We start from the raw sequence: 13,337 nt of genomic DNA, 5'->3' as shown, positions 1-13,337 counted from the left end.
GGCTGGGTAATACTCCATTGTATATATACACCACATCTTCTTTATCCATTCATCTGTCGATGGACATCTGGACTCCTTCCATAGTTTGGCTGTTGTGGACATTGCTTCTGTGAACATTGGGGTGCAGGTACCCCTTCAGATCACTGTTTGTATCCTTTGGGTAAATAACTAGTAGTGCAATTACTGGGTTGTAGGGTAGCTCTATTTTTAACTTTCTGAGGAGCCTCTCTACTGTTTTCCAGAGTGGCTATACCAGCTTGCATTCCCACCAACAGTGTAGGAGGGTTCCCCTTTCTCCAGGTCCTCACCAACATTTGTTGTTTCCTGACTTGTTAATTTTAGCTATTCTGACTGGTGTGAGGTAGTATCTCATTGTGGTTTTGATTTGTATTTCCCTGATGCCGAGTGATGTTGAACATTTTTTCATGTGTCTGTTGGCCATTTGTATGTCTTTGCAGAAATGTCTGTTCATGTCTCCTGCCCATTTCTTGACTGGATTATTTGGGTTTTGGGTGTTGAGTTTGTTCTTTATAGATTTTGGATATTGGTCCTTTATCTGATATGTCATTTGCAATTATCTTCTCCCATTTTGTCGGTTGTCTTTTGGTTTTATTGACTATTTCCTTTGCTCTGCAAAAGCTTTTTATCTTGATGAAGTCCCAGTAGTTCATATTTGTTTTTGTTTCCCTTGCCTTGGAAGAGGTGTCTAGGAAAAAGTTGCTGCAGCTGAGGTCGAAGAGGTTGTTGCCTCTAGGATTTTGATGGATTCCTATCTCACATTTAGGTCTTCCATCCATTTTGAGTTTATTTTTGTGTATGGTTTAGGAAAATGGTCCAGTTTCATTCTTCTACATGTGGCTGTCCAGTTTTCCCAACACCATTTGTTGAAGAGACTGTCTTTTTTCCATTGAATAGTCTTTCCTGCTTTGTCAAAGATTAGTTGACCATAGAGTTGTGGGTCCATTTCTGGGTTCTCTATTCTTTTCCATTGATCTGTGTGTCTGTTTTTGTGCCAGTACCATACTGTCTTGATGATTATAGCTTTGTAATAGAGCTTGAAGTCCGGGATTGTGATGCCACCAGCTTTGGTTTTCTTTTCAACATCCCTTTGGCTATTCAGGGTCTTGAAAGTTCCATACAAATTTTAGGATTATTTGTTCCAGCTCTCTGAAAAACGTTGATGGTATTTTGATGGGGATTGCATTAAATGTGTAGATTGCTCTAAGTAGCATAGACATTTTAACAATATTTGTTCTTCCGATCTGTGAGCGTGGAATGTTTTTCCATTTCTTTGTGTCTTCCTCAACTTCTTTCATAAGTGTTCTGTAGTTTTTGGAGTACAGATCCTTTACCTCTTTGGTTAGGTTTATTCCTAGGAATCTTACGGATTTTGATGTGCTTGTAAATGGGATCAACTCCTTAATTTCTCTTTCTTCTGTGTCATTGTTAGTGTATAGAAATGCAGCTGATTGAGAGTTTGACTTCTTTGCCAATTCGGATGCCTTTTATTTCTTTTTGTTGTCTGATTGCTGAGGCTAGTACTGTGTTGAACAACAGTGGTGAGAGTGGACATCCCTGTTGTGTTCCTGACTTTAGGTGAAAAGCTTTCAGTTTTTCCCCGTTGAGAGCTATATTCTCTGTGGGCTTTTCATATATGGCTTTTATGATACTGAGGTATGTTCCCTCTATCCCTGTGCTGTGAAGAGTTTGGTTTGGTTTTTTTTTTTAAGATTTTATTTATTTCTTTGACAGAGAGAGACACAGCGAGAGAGGGAACACAAGCAGGGGGAGTGGGAGAGGGAGAAGCAGGCTTCCCGCCGAGCAGGGAGCCAGATGCGGGACTCGATCCCAGGACCCTGGGATCATGACCTGAGCCGAAGGCAGATGCTTAACAACTGAGCCACGCAGGCGCCCCCACTGTGAAGAGTTTTAATCAAGAAAGGATGCTGTATTTTGTCAAATGCTTTTTCTGCATCAGTTGAGAGTATCATATGGTTCTTGTTCTTTCTTTTATTAATGTGGTTTATCATATTGATTGATTTGAGAATGTTGAACCACCCTTGCAGCCCAGGAATAAATCCCACTTGGTCGTGGTGAATAATCCTTTTAATGTACTATTCGATCCTATTGGCTAGTATCTTGGTAAGAATTTTTGCATCCATTTTCATCAGGGATATTGGTCTGTGATTCTCCTTTTTGGTGGGGTCTTTGTCTGGTTTTGGGATCAAGGTAATGCTGTCCTCACTGAAAGAGTTTCGTAGTTTTCCTTCCATTTCTAGTTTTTGAAATAGCTTCAGAAGAATAGGTATTAATTCCTTAAATGTTTGGTAGAATTCCCCTGCCTTCCCCCAACTTGTGCTCGTTCACTCTCTCAAATAAATAAAATCTTTTAAAAAAAATAAATGAAAGGAATAGGAATAACAGGAAATTTAGTTTTTCATTATTGATAAACTTTGCAAAGTTCTGTAATTTAATGATACTTAGGCTTTGGGGCATTCAGGCCTACTTATTTTATTGTGTTTTTTTGTTTTGTTTTGTTTTTGTTTTTGTTTTTAGAAGAGGGGAGGGGCAGAGGGAAAGAGAATCTTAAGCCAGGTCCAAGCCCAGTGCAGAGCCCGATGCAGGGCTTGATCTCACAACCCTGAGATCATGACCTGAGATGAAATCAAGAGTAGGACGCTTAACCAACTGAGCCACTGAGGCGCCCCCAGGCTAATTTTATTTTATTTTTTTAATTTATTTTTAAAGATTTTATTTATTTATTTGAGCGAGAGAGCAGGAGTGGGAGGAGGGGCAGAGGAAGAGGGAGAGCAGACTCCCTGCTTAGCAGGGAGCCAGACGTGGGGCTCGATCCCAGGACCCTGAAATCATGACCTGAGCCAAAGGCAGACACTTAAACAATTGAGCCACTCAGGTGCCCCCAGGCTGACTAATTTTATTTTATTTTTTTAAAGATTTTATTTATTTATTTATTTGACAGAGATAGCGAGAGCAGGAACACAAGCAGGGGAGTGGGAGAGGGAGAAGCAGGCTTCCTGCTGAGCAGGGAGCCCGATGTGGGACTCGATCCCAAGACCCTGGGATCATGCCCTGAGCTGAAGGCAGACGCTTAACGATTGAGCCACCCAGGCGCCCTGGCTGACTAATTTTAGATTGACCCAGTTAACAGCCATTTTTGTTTGTTTAGTATTATTAGGATGCTTTCTTGCCTTAATAAAACATACTAATGCAATTTGACATTTAGTTAATTAAGGATTTGATAACACCTCTTACTCTTGTCCATCATTTACTGTTTTATTGATTTTAGATGTAGATGTTGTAAGAGAGGTGACCAACACAGCACATCTCCCCCTGATTAAAAAAACAAAACCAAAAAAACCTGCTGCCTGCTTGCATACTTCTCCATTTTATGTCAGCAGGACTAGATTTACTTACATCTACTCGAGTGTAATTTGATAGACACCACCAAAACTTACTTGTTTCTTCATTCTGAAGCAGTTGAGGGATGGATGGGCCATGTTTACAAATTTAATAACCTCCCACTGGATGTGGAAAATTATTCTCATGCTTGATGGTGAACACTTGGCTTTTCTGAGCTTTAGTTTCCTCTGCCCACCTCCCAGCTGGCTGCTGCATGTATGTATTGTCTCATTGAGCAAAGCAGTCAGTGAAGGGTAAATTGATAACTTGGACAGACCATGAGGCGCTCAATTTGCTCAGGCTCAGTTTTCTTGTTTGGGAAAATACTGACTGTCACTGTGTTTTATTTTTTTCTGAGTGTTTTTTGTTGTTGTTTGTGGTGGGTTTTTGTTGTTATTTTGCAGTTTCAAATGTAGTTTTGTTTCCTCACCAGCTTTCATAATTAGTAGCTTTTCCGGTGCCATAAATATCTGAATTTTATCTAAAACAGTGTTTCTTTTAGGGCGCCTGGGTGGCTCAGGTCATGATCCTGGAGTCCCAGGATCGAGTCCTGCATGGGGCTCCCTGCTCAGCAGGGAGAAGCAGGAGGCTGCTTCTCCCTCTGACCCTCCCCCTTCTCATGTGCTGTCGCTCTCTCATTCTGTCTCTCAAATAAATAAATAAAATCTTAAAAAAAAATAAAACAGTGTTTCTTTTAAAGTATGGTCCTGGTACTAGCAGCATTTGCATCACCAGGGAACTTTTTAGAAATGTAGATTCTTGGCTCTGCCCCAGGTCTACTGAACCAGAAACTTGGGGAGTGAGGCCCAGTAGTCTGTGTTTTAACAAATCTACCAGGTGATTTTAATGCACCCTCAGGATTGAGAACTCTGATCTAGAAGATCCATGAATTTGCATCATTTGGGTCAAGCTCTGAAACTTTCTCTCCATGTGCTTTGATCTGCATATCTTCCTTCCTAACATTAGTCTTAAAAGGATACCCAAAGAATCAGGAAATAAGACAGTTTATGTTAACAGTTTTTTACTTTGCTAATATTGTGTATATTTTTAAAGTTCATGAAAATATTTTTTTGATGTTTGGTATCAGGTATTCTTGTGATGTCTTAATGAGTAAGTACAATTCCTTTGGGCAGATGAAAATGTCAGTGTATTTTATTTGTCTAACACAGAGGTTCTCTGTTTTTAGATGCAACATACTCCTGGAGAATTATAAATAAAAATCCTTACTATATACAGATATTTCCCTTGAGCTGTTCACCTGTTCTCTCAGGAGAATGTGATGAGCAGATATGGTGGTGATAAAGAATGTATTTTTAATAAAAAATGTCAAATTGGGGTGCCTGGGTGGCTCAGTCAGTTAGGTGTCTGCCTTTGGCTCAGGTCATGATCTCAGGGTCCTGGGATTGATCCTGGCATTGGGCTCCCTGCTGAGCAGGGAGTCTGCTTCTCCCTCTGCCCCTCACCCCACTCATGCACACTCTCTCTCAAATAAAATCTTAAAAAAAAAGAAAAAATGTCAAATTGACATGCCAATATGTATGGTAACAGACTAGGAGTTCCCTATATTGTGTGTCTTAGACCATTATCCAGAGATACAGCTATCACTTTTAATACCAAATAGCAAATGCCCATAGGTCCAGTTTACCTGGACACTGTGGGTTGCCCCACCAAACCCACGTGGGCATCACAGGATATTTTTAACTTTCCAGGAAACACAACGACATCTGTCAGACATCACACAAATTGCTAGTTTAAGGTAGTTCACAATTCAACATTAAATCACTGCATTCTTTTCGATAGGATGTCATATTTTTGTGAAGCTGGGATTTTGACCATTGCTGTAACCAAGCACGTTCTGTATTATGAAAATCAATGTGAAGCAGGAAATAAGGGAGGCAGTGTCCAATCTGACTCTAAGAAATCAGAAGTTGAGAAGTTGTGGAGTACCCAAAAGGTGCTAAGTTTTAGGACATAAATACTTAGTGTGCTTGGAGCTAATGGAACTATTTGGCATTTCTTTTTTTTTTAATTTTTTTAATTTTATTTTTTTTAAGATTTTATTTATTTATTTGACAGAGACAGAGATAGCGAGAGCAGGAACAAAAGCCGCGGGAGTGGGAGAGGGAGAAGCAGGCTTCCCCGCGAGGAGGGAGCCAGATGTGGGACTCGATCCCAGGACCCTGGGATCATGACCTGAGCCGAAGGCAGACACCTAACGACTGAGCCACCCAGGCGCCCTATTTGGCATTTCTTTTGGCCCAGTGGACAACATGAGAAAATGACCAAGGTTATAAGGGAACAGTGACTTGAAGAAGTGTGGGAACATCTGGTGTGGGTTAAATTTTTTTTGATAAATTGCAGTTAGGACTTCAGGTACGGTAAAAAGTTGTAGAAGAAAACGAGGAAGAAGGCCAGGGAATTGTAAACAGCAGAGTCAAGGAGAAGGCAGTATGTGGTAATGTGTATGGTCTTCAGCGCCATATACTCTGGTTTTGAGTCCTAGTTCTTTGGCTAATTATATGACTGTGGCTGAGAAGTTGACTTTTCTAGACCTGCCTTAGTATTCATAAAATAGGAATGATAACACCTCATAAGGTTTAAATGAGATACTCTAGGTTAAGTATGCTTTATAGAATTTAAAATCTCTAGACAGGTTGGGGCTAGGCTCAGTAATGGCCCCTCAAAGATGTCCACATTCTAATTCCTGTTACTGTAAATATGGTAAAAGAGACTTTGCAGATGTAATTAAGGATCTTGAGAGGGGGAAATTATCCTGGATTCTACAGGTGCGTCCTTAAAAGGAGGAGGCAGGAGATCCAAGTGAGTAGTAGGAGAGTTGATGGAAGCAAGAGGTGGGGGTGATGTGATTAAGGGGACATGAGCCACAGTACAGGAGGGCCTCTAGAAGCTGAAAAAGGCAAGGAAACTAATTTTCCCCTCAGAGCCTCCAGAAGGAACCAGCCCTGCCAACACCTTAATTTTTAGTCCCGTAAGACTCACTGCAGATTTATGACCTCCAGAATGTATAAAAGAATAAATTTGGGTTGTTTTAAGTCACTAAGTTTGTGGTAATTTGTTACAGGAACAACAGAAAATGAATACAGGGTATTACTTAAATTGAACAGGGGACAGTTTCCTTAAGAAACCATTAGACCAGGGGCGCCTGGGTGGCTCTGTCGTAAAGCGTCTCCTTCGGCTTGGGTCATGATCCCAGGGTACTGGGATCGAGTCCCGCATCAGGCTCCCTGCTCTGTGGGAAGCCTTTCTCCCTCTCCCACTCCCCCTGCTTGTGTTCCCTCTCTTGCTGTGTCTCTCTCTGTCAAATAAATAAAATCTTTAAAAAAAGAAAGAAACCATTAGACCAGTGTCAGAAGACTCATTTTTTTTTTCATAACATGAAGTCTGGAATAGCAGCACTTGGCTTTTTAGACTTCTCTACACTGTGGCATAAACTTCCACGGTGTGTACGTGTTGAGATTTCCTTTGGCCTTAACACTCAGATGGCTATAGAGACTAAGAAATTAGATTTGATAGGGATAGTGGGGAGGATTCCTAAACCTCTGGAACATCTAAAATAAGAGTGTTTCCAGAAAACTTAATGCAGTGGAAGGGGTTCCAGGAACTGAGCTTCCTTGGCAGGTCCTGGATCTGACCTTTACTGATAATCCATCATGATGAGTTTGGTGCAGCAAGTTACTTTAGAACAGTTTCTCCAAGCCTAATGTAGTTTAAGTTTACACACCGGAGGGTAGTATTTCAGAGCCTCTCTGAAGTGCAAAGTTGGGGTTTTCCATGGCCCAGTGATTGAGCTGAGGGAAGCATCTGACCAGTATCTGCTTGTATGTATCTGTTACACTGTTAAGAATGGTTATTTTTACTGAGTTTTTGTCAACATCTTTTCAATCTTCAGTTTTCAGATAAAATTTTTTCACCCTAGACTTACTGATTTATAAAGCAGCAGCTGTCATAAAGAAGTGGTAAGTCTTGAGGACATGAAAACTTTAGGGGCACGGTATGTGTGAGAAAATTTAGAGCCTATAACCCAGAGTTGTTTTCAGGAGTCTGAAGTAACTAGGATTTTCCTAGTCCCAAAAGGTATAGAACATATGTATTATTCGCTAGTCAAGCTATTTCACAGCTTAACTAGAAAGCCTAGTACAAGCCAGACATTTTCTTGGACATAGTCTCAGTGCCATATGGAAAAATCATACAGAATATGTTAGGCTGTGGTTTTTGAGCAATTTGGATTTTTTAAGTAAAATTCATAATTTTACTTGTATTTGCTATATATTGGTAATTTAACTGCCCCAAATCTTTTTTTTTTTTTTTAAGATCTATTTATTTATTTTAGATAGAGAGCATGCACACAAAGGGGAGGGGCATAGGGAGAGGGAAACTCAAGCAGACTCCCAGCTGAGCGGGGAGCCCAACGCAGGGCTTGATCCCACTACCCTGAGATCATGACCTGAGCCAAAATCAAGACTTGGACATTTAACTGACTAGGCCACCCAGGTGCAAACTGCCCCAGATCTTTTAAGCAGTTGCTAGTGTAAACAGATCAATCATTTCAGCTGCCTCTGTGATGGCTCACTAATCCATTAGTAGCTACCTAAACAATAGCTCAGGAAACTGTCTTTGTAGAAGTTGGTACTAATTACATGAAATTATTTTTTACCTTAGAAGACTGATTTAGATGGTTTGATATACGGTAAAGCTTTTTAGAGTTGATGATCCCATCCCTGGTAACTTTGTTAGAGGGAAGAGAGTATGAGAGGTATATATGTTAAGTTTAGCTTTAGTTTTACTTTATTGACGTAAGAACATTCACACAGTAATCAATTTGTATTATGCCCTGGGCCCCAAAAGGTGGTTTTAAAAAAAATAGGATGTCATACAAATCATCTATAGCTTGCTCATTTTTTGGTTATCGGTGTTACTTATCATCTAGAGGTGATAAAGAGTAGTTTCTGCACCAATTTGTTTAGAATTTTTTCCTTATTGTTTGCTTACTTTATTATTTCCTTATACGTTAGATGTAATGAGATACGTTAAAAGAACAGTAATTTAAAGCACCTGTAAGAAATCTAGCCTTTCCCTTTCTAATCTCTTTTGGGTTTGTGTGACTTTGGAAATGAAACAATCAAAGTAGTTATGAAAACTATAAATTTGTCTTCCTTTAATCTTAAATATATAGATTAATTCCACAAGTCCATGTAAAATATGTTGGATGATTAAAGTAATATAGCAATTCTAATATTTGTTAAGGTAGCTTACTTGGTGGGGTAGGGGGACAAGTAAATTAGTTAAAATAAACTCTTGCCATTCTCTTAATGGTACCAATGTTCTCAGTCATTCAGACTGGACAAGAAATAGCAGTGCTGGTGTGCCACCTGCCTTGGGTCTTCCCATGTTGAAGGATTTTAATTTGAGGGCTTAGTTCTGTGAGAATGAGAATAATTATAGACCCACACACATCCTTGTAGTCCTCAGCTTCATTCCAGGGCTTTAGGATCTAATGGCTGTGGTTTGGCCTGTTTTCTCAGACCCCTTCCTTGAGATTTATATCCTGATCCTAGTATATTAGAAAATAGCCTTTGGAGAAAATGAGGTTAGACACTGCAAGTACAACTTTGTTTACAGTGCCAAGTAGAGCAGCCTTGAGTTTCTCTATCAAGGCCTTGCTAGTAATGTTCTTTTAGCAGATTCTGGCTGCTCTGTTCATGAAGAAGTGGTAAATAGTCTAGGTCTGAAGCTACTCTTGGACACATGTAACACCTTCTCATCCCACTCCAGTGTTCATGGACAAGACTAGTTTTAAGGTTTTTTTGTGGGGTTTTTTTTTTTTTCCTGTTTTTGGGATGGGGGGCATGCATAATGCCTTTTCCTTTCTGTCGCCAGACATTCAGCAGTCTATAAAAATCACTCACAGGGCGCCTGGGTGGCTCCGTTGGTTAAGTGTCTGCCTTTGGCTCAGGTCATGATCCCAGAGTCCTGGGATCAAGCCCCGCGTCGGACTCTCTCCTCAGCGAGGAGTCTGGCCTCTCCCTCTCCCTCTCCCTCTCCCCGTCCTCCTCTTTCTCTCTTTGAAATAAATAAATAAAATAAAAATTTTAAAAGATCACTCTCTACCAAACCAGAGCTTATCCCCTTTATCTCAGCAGTTAAAATGAACACAGTTCGTGTTTACTGTGGCAATTTAAAAGCAAGGGCACACACCCAAGGTGATTATGGTATGTAGTTACAGGAGAACAGGAAAACAGGTGCTCTGCTATGGAACATGAATTATGAATATCACTATTTTTTTTTATTAGATTAAAAGCCAGTTCACATGGCTACTTTAAAAAATAAACCTAATGGATATTTTCAGCTTCCTTGAGAGGCTAACTAAATTTGTCTTTCTCTCTTTTTTTCCTTTCTCTCTAGTTAGCATTGAAGTCAATGTTACATCTTCTTTTCTTTTGGTTTATTTTGTTTGTTGGGTCTCCTTTTCTCCTTTTTCGATCTGTTTGGTTCTGTGCATAGTGAAGCTTGAGGCTATTGGTGCAGGCGTTGAGTAACATAAAACTTCATTTATTTGTGTTTTTAAGTCAGAATCCTGTTTAACTTCTTCCTGAGCCTAAGGGGAAATCTTAGAAAAGTCCATTGAGATTTAAGTTTTAAACACACTGCTTAATTACTGTACAAGCTTAACCACAGAGTCTGCTGTCACAATATAAACACCCAGACAGGGGCCTGAAGGAAACCTCCAGACTTCACCCCTGGGTACTCCCTTGGGCTTTCTATTCCTGCCCTCTGGCAAACAAAAGTATGGAATCCATTCCAAGAGCTACTGTAGAACTGGCTTAGAAACTATAAATGGCTCAAATAATTGCTCAAAACTCTACTACTTCTATCCTGTTTTGCCAGTTTTCTCTTAAAAAAAAAAAGTTATTTTTCTTGAAAACTTTGTGATTGTAGTCTTAAGACATTTTACTTAACTCGATGCCAAGTTTTAAAAACTCCCAATTTTTACTTAACTCAATGCCAAGTTTTAAAAACTCCCAATTTTAAGACTTGTTTCTCTTTTTAGTCTTAAGTAACATATACTAAATAAGCAAAAAACATCCCTGCCTCACTATTTTACTCTCCAGAGCCTTTATAGAATAAAACATGTTCAGGCTTTAAAATTCTAAAACAACTATTTTAAATTGAAATAGCAGCTATGTAAGTAAACCAGAGACTGTGGGTTGTTTCATCAGTTTAAAAGAGTAACATTTCATTGCCTTCAGTACAATTAAAAATCTATTTAGGGGCGCCTGGGTGGCTCAGTCGTTAAGTGTCTGCCTTCGGCTCAGGTCATGATCCCAGGGTCCTGGGATCGAGTCCCGCATCGGGCTCCCTGCTCCACGGGAAGCCTGCTTCTCCCTCTCCCACTCCCCCTGCTTGTATCCCCTCTCTTGCTGTGTCTCTCTCTGTCAAATAAATAAAATCTTTAAAAAAAAATCTATTTGAAGAGCTCAGTGTATATCTTCAATAAAATCAAGTGACATGCTGAACAAATGTGCCATACCATGTATGTGTTTGAAATGAATTTGTGAAAAGAGAAAATTATTTTGTCAGTCCTCTCAGAGTGTCCCTACTTTTCAGTCATTTGAAATATTTACTGTGCTCTAGTTATGTCAGGCACTGTTCTAGGTGCTAGCGGTTTAGTAGAACAAGGTATCAAGCCCCTGCTCTAGTGCAGCTTACCTTCTAGGTAGGGAGCAGTAAACAAGGAAAATACCAATAATGAATTCTAAGTAGAGAATTAGTATAGAATGATACAGTGATTGGGATGACTGAAATTGGGTAGGCAGGAAATAGCTGTCTGAGAAGGTGACATTTAAGCTGATGTCTGAATAGTAAGAGCCAGCTATGCAAAGATCAGAGGAAACATATTCTAAGCAGAAGGATTAGTCCTAAAGTAGAAATGAGTTGCTTATTCAAAACCAGAAAAGTGGTCAGTGAGGCTGAATCATAGTGTTTGTATTGGTAAGGCATGGGGTGTGGGGCACTGGGGTGGGGTGATTCAGGAAAAAGAGTAAGATTGTGGTCAGATAGGAGCCACATCCAGGAGCTTGGATTTTATCCCGTGGTGGATGCCATTGGAGGATTTTAAACACAGGCACGACAATGCTGTTTAGACATGAATTGGTTGTGTGTGTTGGGGAAAGGAGAATGGAAGTAAGACCGACCAGTTAAGAGACTGTTGCAGTGGTTCAGGATAGAGATGGTGTTGAGTTGAACCAGAATGCTTACAATGGAGATAGAGGTGGAAGGATTTGGGGATATGTTTTGGGGGTATGATTGATTTTCTTGTGTTGTAGATTTTAACTTGAGTACCCGGGTGTGTGGTGCCTTTACTGATGTGGTAAAAACTGGGGAAGAGAAGCTTTCTGAGAAAAGCCAAGAGTTTCTGTTTTGTCCATTTTAAGGTTTTTTGTTTTGTTTTGTTTTGTTTTATTTTTAAAGATTTTATTCATTTGGGGGCGCCTGGGTGGCTCAGTTGTTAAGTGCCTGCCTTCAGCTCAGGTCATGATCCCAGAGTCCTGGGATTGAGCCCCGCATCGGGCTCCCTGCTCTGTGGGAAGCCTGCTTCTCGCTCTCCCAGCCCCCCACTTGTGTTCCCTCTCTCAGTGTGTCTCTCTCTGTCAAATAAATAAATAAAATCTTTAAAAAAAAAGATTCTATTCATTTGAGAGAGAAACAGAGAAATCATGAGTGGGGGGAGGGGCAGAGGGAAAGGGACAAGCAGACTCCCCGCTGAATGCGGCGGGATCCCACCACCCTGAATTCATGACCTGAGTGGAAGTCAGTTGCTTAACCGACTGAGCCACCCAGGCACCCCTGTCCATTTTTTTTTTTAAAGATTTTATTTATTTATTTGACAGAGAGAGACACAGCAAGAGAGGGAACACAAGCAGGGGGAGTGGGAGAGGGAGAAGCAGGCTTCCCGTGGAGCAGGGAGCCCGATGCGGGACTTGATCCCAGGACCCCGGGATTATGACCTGAGCCAAAGGCAGATGCTTAATGACTGAGCCACCCAGGTGCCCCGCCCCTTGTCCATTTTAGTTTAAGATACCTATTATTAGATAGCCAACCGGAGCTCTTAAGTTAACAACTGAATAAATGACTCTGGAGTTCCAGGGAGAGGGACAAACTGAGAGGTATTAAGCAGTAGAGAGCAGGTAAATACCTGCCAAATACCATTGGACTTGGAAGATCACGGAGGAAATTGTGGAGATTGAGAAGAAGAGAACTAGTACCCTGGGACCCCAGGAGAAAGCCAGCAAAAGTGACTGAGGAGGAACAACCACTGAGGTGGGGGGAAACCAGTGGATTGTAGCATCAGAGAAACCGAAAGTTGAAAGTTTCAAGAAGGAGGGATAGGAACTGCCAAACACTCCTGAGGGGTCAAATTAAATAAGAACTACAGTGATGTTGGCTTTGAGAGCCATTCATGATCTTAATGAGAACATTCTCAGTGGAGTTGATATGAATGAATGGTCAAGGAGAAAATAGAAGCAAGGAAGGAGACAGTTATTGACAACTCTTAGATTACGAAAGATTATGTCAAGAATAGGTAGAACAGGTAATGATGTTTTGTAAGAGAGAACTGGGATAACAGACATACTTTTTTCCTAATGCAAATCTACAGAAATGTCACTATGTGATTTATATATATATCTCCCCTGTGGACCCAGACATGTATTAGTAGAACTGTAATCCATCACTGTATGAATGCTACTGAATGCGGCATAGGCTGTGTTGAGAACCTTACTTACTAGTTTGAGGATGTAATTCAAAATATTTGGAGTTAGAAATAGCACAAAGTTGATTGGTGTGTGTGTGTGCGCGCGCGCCCTCCTCCAGCTTCCAAATCACTGGTCAGCAGGTCT

General features: G+C 40.5%; 1 protein-coding gene across 3 annotated transcripts in view; it reads left to right on the top strand.

Annotated features, from left to right (window-relative positions):
* Positions 1–13,337, top strand: part of SPPL3 (signal peptide peptidase like 3) — a 135,196-nt gene that overhangs the window by 39,462 nt on the left and 82,397 nt on the right. The gene's annotated exons all lie outside the window — the stretch shown is intronic.

This window comes from Mirounga angustirostris, unplaced genomic scaffold (assembly GCF_029215605.1).
Source record: "Mirounga angustirostris isolate CCGP_5_RB_7025 unplaced genomic scaffold, mMirAng1.0.hap1 SCAF_14, whole genome shotgun sequence".
Classification (NCBI taxonomy): Eukaryota; Metazoa; Chordata; class Mammalia; order Carnivora; family Phocidae; genus Mirounga; species Mirounga angustirostris.
Note: the sequence above shows the minus strand (reverse complement) of the source record. Positions and strands in the feature narration are given on the sequence as shown.